Source organism: Manis pentadactyla, chromosome 6 (genome assembly GCF_030020395.1).
Source record: "Manis pentadactyla isolate mManPen7 chromosome 6, mManPen7.hap1, whole genome shotgun sequence".
NCBI lineage: Eukaryota > Metazoa > Chordata > Mammalia > Pholidota > Manidae > Manis > Manis pentadactyla.
Window position 1 is genome coordinate 41,771,806 of NC_080024.1, and position 14,836 is coordinate 41,786,641.

The 14,836-nt window shown below is 37.3% G+C and overlaps 1 protein-coding gene across 2 annotated transcripts in view; it reads right to left on the reverse strand.

Moving 5' to 3' along the window:
• The window catches only part of LOC130678870 (GPI inositol-deacylase-like), a 116,254-nt gene that overhangs the window by 42,107 nt on the left and 59,311 nt on the right, over positions 1-14,836 (reverse strand). The gene's annotated exons all lie outside the window — the stretch shown is intronic.

The window sequence follows — 14,836 nt, forward strand, 5'->3', positions numbered from 1 at the left end:
TTCTCCCCAAAAGAAACTCTGTTTGTTCCCTTAACTGTCACCTCAAATGCCACCCCATTCAATCTTAGGCAACCACTAATCTACTTTCTGTTTCAGTAGACTGGCCTCTTCTGAACATTTCATATACATGGAATCATATAACATGTGATCCTTTGTGACTGGCTCCTTTCACCTAGCATGTTTTCAAGATTCATCCATGTTGTAACATTCATCACCACGTTTTATTTGTCTGTTCATCAGTTGATGCACATTTGGAGTTTCCCATTTTTGGCTATTATGAGTGGTACTCCTGTGAACATTTAGGTACAAATTTAGTGGTATATGTTTTCATTTCTCTTGGATATATACTTAGGTGTGCAGCTGCTAAGTCATATGGTAACTGTTTAACCATCTGAGGAACTGCCAGACTGCTTTCCAAAGCTGCTATACCCACCAGCAGCTTATATCTAGGAAGTCCAAAGAGACCCCAGGATATATGATACTGGTTAATCTAGAGGATTTAAGTATGGGATTACATCTCAGATTAAACAAGTAGTTCTGAAACAAGGGTGCTTATCAAAAACCACCTCTGGATAATGCTCAGTAGAAAGACTATAATAAAAAACATAATAATAGGTGTTACCAAGGGTGTGGGAAAATTGGGAACTTCATATGCTGCTGGTGGGAATGTAAAATTTCAAACTTTCAAAAAAGACATTTATATTCAAGTATGGTTAATGTCCTATTGCTAGAATAATCTCTTAATTAAAAAGTTAGATCTTGGCAGATTACAGTGAATGTTCCTTCCTTCTTCATGGAATACAGGTCAGATCAGGTTAAAATGAAAACTAAAGGCAGATGTGCAATTGTAAAATGTCACTGAAAGGGAATAAGCAGCTGAGGAAGGATATGATATACGGCAAGACTAATGGTGGAGGGGACTTGGTAGGAATCCGGATCTCATTCAAAATGCGTGGGAAACTTGTATTTCATTTCCTTTATTTTTTGCCCCCAAATGGACTTTTGCTATTTTTGTATTAGTATTTTGTGCTTGGCCTCTGATAATAAATTAACATAGGCAGTGCTTTATATTGTAACCAACTACCTGGGCCTAATAAGTCCTCCCCTTCCACCTCTGGTAGTGCTTGTCATTTACTTAACCTCCTAATCCCACTTGTTTCTCCACCAACTATTGCCTGGGACCTCCTTGCCTTAGGGTGCTTTTGTTGCAAGCACCAGAAAAAAGGGGACTTAAAGAAAACCCACAAAAGTGTATTTTTGTCAAATAAGCAGAATTTGGAGGTTACTAGTTTTGTTTTTTGGGTTGTTTTTTTTTAAGTCAGTTTAATCTGAGCTTCTCTGGCCTTTCCCTTGTGTTTCTCAGATGCTGGTGAGCTCTGGCTCTTTGTTTATATTTAAGACTGTGGCACTGCATGGCTTACTGAGAGAGCCTCAGAGCTCTGGGCCTTATAGTGGAGGAAGGAAAGGACACGTGCCATCACTTCTGTTCTTTTTAAAGAAAAACAAAAATCTGCCTAAAAGTTCCTTGCAACTTCTGCCTAAAGGTTCATTGGCCAGAATATCTCATGTGGGTACGTTAGCCTCAAGGGAGGCTGGGAACATGAACTTACCAGCTTGTTTTGGAGACAGCACAAAGGAGCCAACTATGTCTTCCACAGATCCCATTAAACACCCTTTGCATACTTTTTCTCCCTTGATTTATTTCAAGGTTGGCAATAGCCAGAGAGCAGTAACAGATAATTAAATGGAGGGTAAACCCATGTGATGTTTCTCCATTATTACCCCTCCGTTTGCTCAGTGTCCCACACTATTGGTGTCTTTCCCAAGCCTAGCCATGTTTTCATGGCATCAGAATCAATCCGAGAGTCTGTTTTAAAGGCTTGGCCTATTCCTTGAGGAACACTGTACTGGCCCATGTGGTAACAGGAGCCGCAGTCTCTAGCTCTTTTTCAGAAATGTAGATGAACTTCACTTCAACTCTTTATGTATACAAAGACCCCATTAATATTCATATATGCCTTTGTCTTTCCCTTCAGGAAAGATTTAAAAACATGAAGAGCAATTAATAGTAGAGTGCTTCTTTACCCCCATGTCCTTATGATGATTGTGAAACGGAAAATCTGTTAGTAGATTCAGAGAGATACTGGACATGCATTCTGTTTCAAAGAATAGCATAAAAGAGAGAAATCCAGAGCAGAAGCACTAAAATATGAATAAAAAGAAAATTTGTACCCTTTGACTGATATCGCCCACTTTCTTCCTCTCTTCAGCCCCTGGTAACCACCATTCTCTATTTCTATGAAATGAGCTTTGTTTTTTGTTTTTTTTTAGACTCCACAAATAAGTGATACCATGCAGTATTTTTCTTTGACTAATCTCACTTAGCATAATGCCCTCCAGATTCATCCATTGTCACAAACAGCAGGGTTTCCTTCTTATAGCTGAGTAATATTCCTGTGTATGTGTATGTCTCACATTTTCTTTATCCATTCATCTGCTGTAGGACATTTAGGTTTTTCCATATCTTGGTCATTATGACTAATGCTGCACTCAGCATGGGTGTGCAAATAAGCTCTTTTAGATCCTGATTTCAGTTCCTTTGGATGTGCACCCAGGAGTGGGATTGCTGGGTCATATGGTAGTTCAATTTTTAACTTTTTGTGGAAACTTCATACTGTGTTCCATAGTGGTTATAACATTTTACATCTTTGCCAACATTTCTTATCTTTTTGATAATAGCCATACTAACTAGTGTGATGTGATACCTCATTGCGGTTTTGATTTGCATTTCCCTGATTTAGAGTGATGTTGAGCACCTTTTCATTTGCCTATTGGCCATTTGCGTGACTTCTTTGGAAACATACTCAGGTCCTCCACCCACTTTTTACTGGATTATTTGCTTTTTTTGGTATTGAATTGTGAGTTCTTTATATATTTTGGACATTAACCCCTTATCAAATAATGCAGTTTGCAAATATTTTCTATCATTCTTTACCTGTGAAATAAGAATAAGTTCTGAGGATCTAATGTGCAGCATAGTAACTAAAATAATACAGTATTGTATCCTTGAAAGTTGTGAGAGTAGATCTTAAGCATTGTTAGCATACACACTAAAAAGTTAACTGCTAACTATGTGGGGTGATGCATGTGTCATCTTGATCATGGTACCCATTCTAAATGTGTATTGTATCAAATTATCATGTTGTGCACTTTAAATACATACAATTTATCAATTATTCCTCAATAAAGTTTAAAAAAAAATAGGAAGGCCATTCTCTGGGGTATATGGAGAAAAGATAGAAGGTGATAAGAGAACTATTCCAGGAGGAAGAAATATCCTTGATGTCTGTAGCGGCGTTATATTGGCAAAAAGATCAGCCTTTCCACAGTCCCCTTGCTTGCTTCTTCCCCCCTTAAGTCCTACCACTGGTTTTCCCACTCCTATAATTCCTGCCCTGGGTCCTTGGGACCACTTTCAGTGACTTGGACCTGAGGTAGTCCCTACTTCCACTGCCTGGGAGATGAGGGGAAGCCAGATAGCTGATGACACAGCAAGTTGGGGAGAAAAGTGTGTTCCTAATATCCCAAGTAGGATCTTCGTGAGCACATTCCCATAGGAACACTGATGCTAGTGGTAGTTAAGGTTTATAGTCTGATTAATATAGAAATGTCTGTATAGAATGAAGTTGCAAGAAAATGTCCTTAAAGAACTTGTCATTGAACTTTGGGTACATAATTCAGTTACATGTTACAGCTGCTTATCAGCTAATTCTGCTTCTGTGACTCATACTGAAAGAGTAATCTCACTACTCTCATATACTCTCATGTGGTTTGGAGAGAGATGTCTGGAAATGTGATATCAATAGCTGTAGAAGAGTCTTTGCTATGAGGTTAAGTTTGCAAATTATTTTTTAAACCCCTGCTCCAATGTAGTTGGTAAATCTATTTGTTGGCTGCTCAGATGTTCAAATGCAGTATTTTTTCAGACATGTTGGATGGGAATATGTTAAAATGATAACAGCTGGTAATGGCTGGTAATTTCCTCAACCAAGTCACAAGCCCTAGTGTGTGTCTAATAGTAGCAGCTAGGATAGACTAGGTTATGATGCAATAGCAAACTACTCAGCATCCCAATGGCTTATATGTTTACTGCCCACTCACACTGGGTGTTGTGGGATCATGGCTCTGCTTCATGTCATCTTCACTCTGGCACCAGGAACAGGCCCTGTCTGAGAAATTGCTCATCTTGGAGGAGGGAAAAGAAAGAGATAGTGAATGACAAGTTGGCTTTTAAAGCTTCCACCCTCTTTTAATTGGCCAAAGCAGGACACATGGCCATCCTGAACTCAACACACAGGATGTATAATCCTCCCACAGGAAGGGGCAGTGACTATTTTGCACAACCATACAACCTACTACACTAATATTGTGACTTTAATCTCAGGTGCATATAGATACTACAATGACCGGACCAGTCCTCTCTCCAACCCACATCAGTGCTACAACATTCACAGTTCTTCAGCAAAGGTTGAGAATCGTTGAAGAACAGACCAGTTCCCCGAGGGATGACCTAATTATGGTAGACTTTGGTGAAAAAAGGTAACATGAAAAATGAAACAGATCTCTCTAATTTGAACAGTTTTGCTCCACTGGCTATAAATAAGTAGTCACAGTTTAGATGTTTGCAGATGAACTAGGTATTTACAAAAGAATTGAGTTTCCATATGAATATTAATTTTTAACATATTGCAAGAGAAAGAGTTGTAATGTTGTAATAGAGCTACTACCACTACTCTCCTAAATAGATACTTAAAGTGTGTTAATTGCAAAACTTTGATATCCTGTTCACCTTCAACACGTGATTTACAAAAGCATAATTAATTTTTTGTGTAATTAGGAAAAATTTTGGTTATTTTCTAATTCAAAAATAGACTTTGATATTAGTTAAGGTGAACATCTAAACTTGATTCATGCCATTAATATGGTCTTCATTTGCTTTTCCCAGTTTTTTGTAAATTAAAAGAGAAGTTTTAAGTCCTAAGAAAATTCACAATTTAAAATGAGGTACTCAGAAAAAGAACCATTTTTCCCCTTGTGCTGCTGAAGAAGTTATTGCCATTAAAAGATTGATTATCAGTGGCCTAGGTGCTTAAGTAGCCAATATCCAATTTACTGGTATGATTTTCTTAAAATTAAATATGTATTTCATGATGTCTTTCACAAAGACCTAAAGTTAGTATAATTGGTATTATAACACCCACAGAATAAGTAACTCTACAGCAGTTAAAAATTAAATTTGCACAAATGTTGAGTATGTTGGAAGCAAAATAGGAACATAATAGGTTTTATTATGACCTTAACATTTTTCTAAAACATGTGAATATATTGCTTCAATGCTAACGTTAACTCTAAGTTCATCATTTTAGGATTAGCATTTTACATGTTTTATGTATCACTTGATTTTCCACACACAAAAAAAAAAAGTTTACAAAAACTTCAAAGTAAAATAAACAACAATTAAAGTCAGTGATCTTCACCCATCTCACCTTGGTCTCTTTTACCTAATAGTTCCCTCTATATTTACATTTGGAGGAGGTAACAGATGCTTGTTAACTAAGGAATCTTTATTCTTAGTAGAAATGTTTCAGTGATTGGTATTACCATAGTATGCATTGCATTGCATCATAATGTTACATTGGAATCTTTGTCCAGAAGTCAGTTGGGAGCTCCAAAATGTTTGGAAGAGCCTGTGAGCCAGAACATCATTAGACCTATGCAAAATGAAGTATTTTGTTCAGGAAAAATGGATATTTTATGGAAGTACTGTGAGTTTCTGGTAAATAGAATGTGCCATCTAGAAAGTCTTATCCAGTTCTTGAAAATGAACATCTTTTGCCTGCAAACTGAAAAGGATTTGAATCCACAGAAAACAGGTACAGAGAGAAGAGAATCATCAGCAATTTGGTTTTGTATGGGTGCTTGATGGGTTTATGATTCTTTTCCCTTCCTGATCTTATTTCAACTGCTCAATGACCCTCCTGTGCTGTCTGGTAGCTTTTTTGAAGGATCAGCTGAAAACCGTACAGGAGGAGCATTCCAAGGACCTGAAGCTATTGCACCTTAAAGTGATGGATTTGTGCCAGCAACTATGATATGTAAAATAAGAAGACAAGGCACAAGACGAAGTGCAAAGGTTGACTGACACTCTGGAGATTGCCTCAGAGGTTAAGGTTTGAATCCAGAGTCATGAAACACAAATTCACTGTTAAGTGTCAGCTGGAGGAGGCAACTGACCCATAAAATTGACTTTTAAAAATAGGTGATGTTGATGTGAGGATTCTTGATGTTAGAAGTGTATCTCCATTGATAGCCTCAACTACTGTGTGTTATCAGTAATTGAGTACTTATAGAGTCCTTATCCTGTACATGTGACTGTGAGGATCCAGAGATCTGAAGTAGAGTCTGTGCTCTTCAAGAGTTTCTTTCCTGGCTGGGAGAACAAGGCAGAGCATGAAAAATTACAGAGAAACAATAAGGCATAGGAAATATTAAAGGACAGGAAAGAGCAGTAGAGAATATTGAAGAGTCATGTTTTGTGTTCAGGTGGGGATGAGAGGGTGCTTTGCCATATCCAGATTAGACTAGGAGGGGGACTTGAGCTGAACCTTTAGAAGGCAAAGTAAAGAGGTGAGGACATTTCAAGGAATACACGCAGAGGCAGCTAAGAATAAAGGCAGGAAAATAAACGGACAATTTTGTTTTCCCTTCCTGAGCCAGGCAGTATAGTAGATGTTAAACATGTTATTTTGTTTAATCTTTGTAAAATCTCATGATACAGACTATTGTCCCCACTTTGATGATAAGCATACTGGGATGCAGAGAGAAGGCACTTCTCCAGGATCACACTTCCCTGTCTTCTTTCTGTAACCCAAGTTTGAACACAGATCTTTCACTGGGTGTGGTTGGGGGGAAATGCATAAGGTAGCCCGACAGGAGTGAGGATTTGTTCTCAGGAAATAAGCTGGAAATTAACTAGAGATCACATTATAAGGAATCTCAAAATCAAGAATAAGTTGGGCTTGATCCTATAGTGACTGAGCTTTTTGATAAGTGATGAAATGAAAACAGGAAAACTAATCTGGCAATAATGTAGAATATTGCTTATAAGAGAAAAGCTTGGAGTCAGGGAAACCGATTAGGAATCATTGCATTATTTGAGGCCTGAGTCTTATTAGGTTTGACATAGGGTTGTGGCATTTTGAAAAGAAAGAGGAATATTGTGTGAAGAAGTATCAGGTAGAACATGGCACTGGATAGGAGCTGAAGGTATAAAGAAGGCAAAAATGACTTTGAGGTTTACATTCCAGGTTGTGGCACCATTACTAATAATATAAAAGAGAATAAATAGTGAAAGCTGTGTTTTTGATCCTCAACTCCTAACATGGTTAATACTTGAAGTTAGAAGAAATAGAGTACTTACCAAAAAAAATAGGAATATATCCTCTAAGAAAACTTTCTACCAATTACCAGGTTCTCCTCTGAATATTGAAACATATAGCAAGTGAGTGTAACTAATCACTCTTTGTGATCTAAAAGGGGAAATGATAGAAGTCATGAATCAAAGTAATAAAATAACTTCTACAAATATCTCATTGTAATAATTACTTCAGACTCACAGTAAGAAATATTTATAGCCATGTTCAGAATAGCATTTATACATTGCCAGAAAACAGACTAGATTCAAACTGAGGTACCTATAGACATTTCTTCCTATCATTTCAAATTATTTATAAACTTTCCTCCTCCTCCTTTTAAAAAAATGCAGCCATTATTGAAGAGGAACTGAAGACCACAAAACGTAAAATGAACCTGAGAATTCAGGAGGTAACATAAAAAGATTCTGGGAGCAGGGGGACACTGGAATTTCCGAGAGGAAGTCAAGAAAGTAGATAGAATGAAAAATACTTCTAAAGAATAAGAAAAACATGTGATTGTGTAGTAGGAAGATTTTTTTTAAATATGCGACATTAAATTTAAGTGAAAGTGCCTGCCCTTATATGTCATTAGGACTTCTTTTGCCTCAATACGGCCCTAAAACCAGAAATAAAACATAAATGCTCTCTGAGTCAGGAGGGGAATAGTTGCCACAGAATTTATATGGTCACCCATACAGGTAGAGTTAAATGAACGTCTTCATAAAAAGACATTTTAAACTAAAGCTGTGTTTAAAAAGCTTATAATAAGCCTGCTCATCTAATTTGATCTTGAAACCATTTCAGCCTAAGTTTAGTAGATAACAGGCTAGAAATTGTGAAGAAGGTGGCTGCTAAAAGTTGTCAGACTAAAAATTTGCAGCTGAAAACAGTAGAAGAGCCAGAATTACTAACTCATTATACTCTAACAGTGGCCTAAAAACCCCAATATTCCAGAATAATAATTGATGTTCATCCATATCAAAAAGGTCAAATTATTTTAAAAATACTCTTATGCAAAACAGACAAATAGATACTTTTTAGAAAAATTTTCTCTCAAAATTGTTTTTTAAATTATGAATTACAATGCTAAAGGTGGTAAGTGTAGCTATCTGGAAAATTCTCTTATGTACTTTGTCAATATTTGATGATAAAAGCATGATTGTTCATAGTTAAAATGTATAAAGTTTAGCACATTGTTTTTTAGATGGTTAGACTTTTTTTAAGAGAAGTTTTAATTTTATAGAAAAATTACACAGAAAACAAAGTTCCTGTAAACCTGCTTTCTCCATCCTCAGGAGATGGAGAATTACTAGTATCTTATTTTACTGTTATCCATCCATTCATTACATCTGATGAGCCAATACTCATACATCATAATGAACTAAAGTCCACAGTTTACATTAAGGTTCACTCTTTGTTCATTACAGTATCAAACAGATAGTTTCACTGCCTGAAAAATGCTGTGTGCTCTGTGTATTCATCCCTGCCCACCTCTCTTCCTTGCCTCAGGCAACCACTGATCTTTTCACTGTCCCTGTAGTTTTGATATTGTTGGAATCATACAATGTATAGCCTTTCTGGACTGGCTCCTTTCATTCAGCATATGCATTTAAAATTCCTTCTTGTCTTTTTGCGTTTAATAATGTATTTTATTGTTAAACAATATTCCACTGAATGGCTGTATCACAGTTTATCCACTTGCCTATTGAAGAACATTGTAGTTGCTTCTAAGTTATGAATAAAGCCACTATAAACATTCATATATATATGCAGGTTTTTGTGTGAACATGTTTTCTACTCATTTGGGTAAATACCTACAGCACAATTGCTCAATCGTATGGTAAGCTTATGTTTAGCTTTGTAAGAAACAGCCAGCCTGTTTTCCAAAGTGGTACCATTTTATATTCCCATCAGCAACAAATGTGAGTTCCTGTCACTTCACATGCTCACCAGCATTTGGTGTGGTCAGTGTTTTTAATTTTTGCCATTCTAATAGCTGTGTAGTGGTATCTTGTTTTAATTTTTAATTACCTAATGACATACGGTACTGAACATCTTCTTGTATGCTTATTTGCCAGAGTAGAAGCTTCTCATTTTAATGAAATCCTTATGAAAATCTTGCCAGTATTTTCTTTCAGGGATTGTACTTTTGGTGTTATAACTTAAAAGTCATCTCTAAACCAAAAGTCACCAAGATTGTTCTCCTCTGTTATCTTTTAGAAGTTTTATAGTTTCACATTTTACATTTAGGTCTATGGTACATATTGAATTTTTGTGAAAGATGTGAGATCTATTTCTATATCTATATCTATTCCAGTTCCAGCACTATTTGTTTAAGAGACTATCATTGCAATTTATCATTACTTTTTATTGGGAAAGCCTTAATTCTGAGTGCTGTGATAAAATCTTAAATTTTCATTGACCTGTCAAGGACCTGCAAAAGGATCATCCTAGTCAAAAGGCATTTTGAGGGTATTGAAGCAGGAAGGATGTATTAGTGTGCTAGGACTGCCATAAAAAAACACCACAGAGGGTGGACTAAACAACAGAAATATCCTTCCTCATATTTTCTGGGGGTATGAAGTCCAGGATCAAAGTGTTGGCAGGCTTGGTTATTCCTCTCTGCTTGGCTTGCCTATGACTGCCTCTCACCATGTCCTGTCTTGCCTTTGTGTGTACATGTCCTGAGTAACAATTATTCCCAGTCCTCTCTTTTTACAAGGACACCAGTCAGGTTGTATTAGGGCTCACCCTAACAGCTTCATTATGGCTCAGGCACCTCTTGAAAAGCCCTATCTCCAAATACAGTAACATTTTGAGATGCTGGGTCTTCAACATATGAATTTTGGGAAAATACAGTTCAGCCCATAACAGAGGGCTACACAAAGACAAAATAAATGTGGTATGTATCTTTCTAAGAGATTAGATGTACATAAAATCTAATTCTGATGAACATAAAGCAGAGTGATTGCCTTTAATAATGCTTCAGAACATAAATGGCTGATTAGAGAGAGGATTAAAGATGTCATGAAAGATGAGACAGAGGCTTCCTCCTAAAACTGCATATAATAAAAAAATATAATTAATACAACTAATCCTGAAAGAGCAACAGGAAAGAGGACTGCACAGGACTGCATACACCTGGAGAAAAGAGCAGACCTCACAGAGCAGGTTAATGTACCAAAGCCATGGCCCAGCACAACCCAAGGCCTTTTCCCACCCTAGCTCGCTGGCGGGAGGAAGAGAAACAGAGCAGGGAGGGAGTGGAGGCCTGGGACTGCCGAATACCAGCTCCAGGGAGACCTGCTCTGGGAGCACAAACCTACATTTCATGATGATTTGATGGTACTCTCATGATTAGGTGGTTGGAAAGCTAAGACAGGCAGAATTCCTGGAGACACTGAGGTTCCAGCCACTTGTGGAAAGCAGGGATCCATATCCAGTTGCTCTGGGACAAAAGAAAGGCAGGCAGTCTGAGAGACTTCCTAACAGCAAGAGGGCTGCTAAAGGGGTAAGAAATGCATAGAGCTTACTACACAGGAGAAAGTATAGGTAGACAAGATTGCCTGGGTGCACTCTGCCCAACAGGTTGGGAGCTTTCACGATCTTCAGGTGCTTCAGTTCCCTGGCTCCCTACACAGCTCCAAGGACCCCCTCCATGATATGCAGCCTACTGTGCCTTTCTCCCAGTCAGCCACACCCTACTCACAAACCGGCAAACCCGACCCTGGCATTTGGCCAGCCAGAGGAAAGACCTGTCTACAGCAACTACAAACACAAAGCATAGAGGCTTATACCTGTGGGCTGGGCCCACTGGTTCAGGCAGGGGAGACAGGCATAGCAGCTGGGAGGCAGGAAACAGCTCTTTCCTCCCCCAGGCACCAATACCACTCCCCTGCAACTCTGGACATTGCTTCAGGGACTGAGCAGCTCCAAAGAGTAGAGCTTCTGGGCACTAGAGGGCGCCATATACAAATATGAAATGCCAAAGAAACCTAGTTCAAAGTAAAATTATTAGTATAACTCCTGAGAAAGATTTAAATGACATCGACCTCATGAATCTTCCTGAAAGGGAGTTCAAAATAAAAATCATTAACATGCTAATCGAGGTACTGAAAAATATTCAAGAAATCAGGAAAGAATTGCAGTCGGAGAACCAACTGTTGAAGAGCACAATGGAGGGTATTAAAAGCAGATTAGATACAGTGGAGGAGATGATAAATTAAATAGAAACTAGAGAAGAGGAATACAAATAAGCTGAGGCACAGAAAGAAAAAAAGGATCTTTAAGAATGAAAGAATATTGAGAGAACTGTGTGACAAATCCAAATGAAAAAATATTTGCATTATAGGGGTACCAGAAGAAGAAGAGAGAGTAAAAGGGACACAAAGTTTCTTTGAGGAGGTAATTGCTGAAAACTTCCCCAATCTGTGGAAGGAGATAGTCTCGCAGGCCATGGAAGTGCACAGATCTCCAAACACAATGGACCCTAGGAAGACAACACCAAGACATATAGTAATTAAAATGGCAAAGATCAAGGATAAGGACAGTGTATTAAAAGCAAGCACAGAGAGAAATAAGATCACATACAAAGAAAAGCCCATCAGGCTATCATCAGACTTCTCAGCAGAAACCTTACAGGCCAGAAGGGAGTGGCATGATGTATTTAATGCAATGAAGAAGAAGGGCCTCAAACCGAGATTACTTTATCCAGCAAGATTATTGTTTACATTTGAAGGAGGGATTAAGTAATTTCCAGATAAGCAAAAGCTGAGAGAATTTACCTCCCACAGACCATCTCTACAGTCTATTTTTGAGGGACTGCTATAGATGGAAGTGTTCCTAAGGTTTAATAGCTGTCACCAGAGGTAATAAAACCACAGTAAAGAAAGTAGAACAGCTAATTACAAAGGAAATGCAAAATTAACTATCCACAAAGTCAATCAAGGGATAGACAAAGAGTACAGAATATGAAACCTAATACATAAAGAATGGAGGAGGAAGAAAAAGGAGGAGGAAGTAGAAAACTTTTAGATTGTGTTTTTAATAGCATATTAAGTGAGGTAAGTTAGACTCTTAGATAGTAAGAAGTTAACCTTGAACCTTTGGTAATCACAAATCTAAAGCCTACAATGGCGAGAAGTACATACCGATCGATCATCATCCTAATGTAAATAGACTGAATGCACCAACCAAAAGACATAGAGTCACTGAATGGATAAAAAAACAGGACCCATCTATATGCTGCTTGCATGAGACTCACTTTAAACCCAAAGACATACAAAGGCTAAAAGTTAAGGGATGAAAATATATATTTAATGCAACTAATAGGGAGAAAAAAGCAGGTGTTACAGTACTTGTATCAGACTAAATAGACTTCAAAAGAAAGAAAGTCACAAGAGACAAAGAAGGACCTTACATAATGATAAAAGGGTCAATCCAACAAGAAGATTTAACCATTATAAATATCTATGTGCCCAACACAAGAGCACCTACATATGTGAAACAAATACTAACAGAATTAAAAGGGGAAATAGAATGCAATGCATTCATTATAGGAGACTTCAACACCCTACCCACTCTGAAAGACAGAACAACCAGACAGAAAATAAGTAAGAAGACAGAGGCACTGAACAAGACATTAGAACAGATGGACCTAACAGACATCTACAGAACTCTATACCCAAAAGCAGCAGAATACACATTCTTCTCAAGTGCACATGGAACATTTTCAATAATAGATCATATACTAGGCCACAAAAAGAGCCTTGGTAAATTCAAAAAGATTGAAATTGTACCAACCAGTTTCTCAGACCACAAAGGTATGAAACTAGAAATAAATTATGGAAAGAAAGTGAAAAATCCCACAAACACATGGAGTCTTCACAACATGTTCCTAAATAACCAATGGATCAATGACTAAATAAAAAGAGATCAAGCAATATATTGAGACAAATGACAACAATAACTCAACACTGCAAAATCTGTGCATGCAGCGGAGGCCGTGCTGAGAGGAAAGTATATTGCAATACAGGCCTACCTCAGGAAAGAGGAACAATCCCATATGAGCAATCTAAACTCACAATTAACGAAACTAGAAAAAGAAGAACAAATGAGGCCCAAAGTCAGTAGAAGGAGGGACATAATAAAGATTAGAGCAAAAATAAATAAAATTGAGAAGAATAAAACAATAGAAAGAATCAATGAAAGCAAGAGCTGGTTCTTAGAGAAAATAAACAAAATACATAAACCCATAGCCAGAATTATCAAGAAAAAAAGAGAGTCTACACACATAAACAGAATCTGAAATGAGAAAGGAAAAATCACTATGGACACCACAGAAGTACAAAGAATTATTAGAGAATACTGTGAAAAATTATATGCTAACAAACTGGATAACCTAGAAGAAATTGACAACTTTCTAGAAAAATACAATCTTCCAAGGCTGACCCAGGAAGAAACAGAAAATCTGAACAGACCAATTACCAGCAACGAAATTGAAGTGGTAATCAAAAAACTACCTAAAAACAAAACTCCTGGACCAGATGGGTTCACCACTGAATTTCCTCATTTAGTGAAGACCTAATACCCATCCTCCTTTAAGTTTTCCAAAGAGTAGAAGAGGAGGGAATACTTCTGAACTCATTCTATGAGGCCAGCATCACTCTAATACCAAAACTAGGTAAAGACACCACAAAAAAAGGAAATTACAGACAAATATCCCTGATGAACATAGACGCAAAAATACTCAACAAAATATTAGCAAACCAAATTCAAAAATACATCAAAATGATCATCCATCATGAACAAGCAGGATTTATTCTAGGGATGCAAGGATGGTACAACATTCTAGAATCCATCAACATCATCCACCACATTAACAAAAAGAAGGACAGGAACCACATGATCATCTCCATAGATGCTGAAAAAGTATGCGACAAAATTCAACATCCATTCATGATAAAAACTCTCAAGAAATGGGTATAGAAGATACATACCTCAACCTAATTAAGGCCATATATCACAAACCCACAGCCAACATCATACTCAGTAGAGAAAAGCTGAAAGCTTTTTCTCTAAGATCGGTAACAAGACAACGATGCCCACTCTCCCCACTTTCATTCAACACAATACTGGAGGTTCTAGCCAAGGCAATCAGACAACACAGAGATAAAAGGCATCCAAATTGGTAAGGAAGTAGTTAAACTCTCACTATTTGCAGATGACATGATATTTTACATAGAAAACCCTAACATCTCTACCAAAAAACTACTAGAACTAACAGCTGAATTCAAACGTTGCAAGATACAAAATTAATACACAGAAATATCTTCCATTCCTATATACTAACAACGAACTAG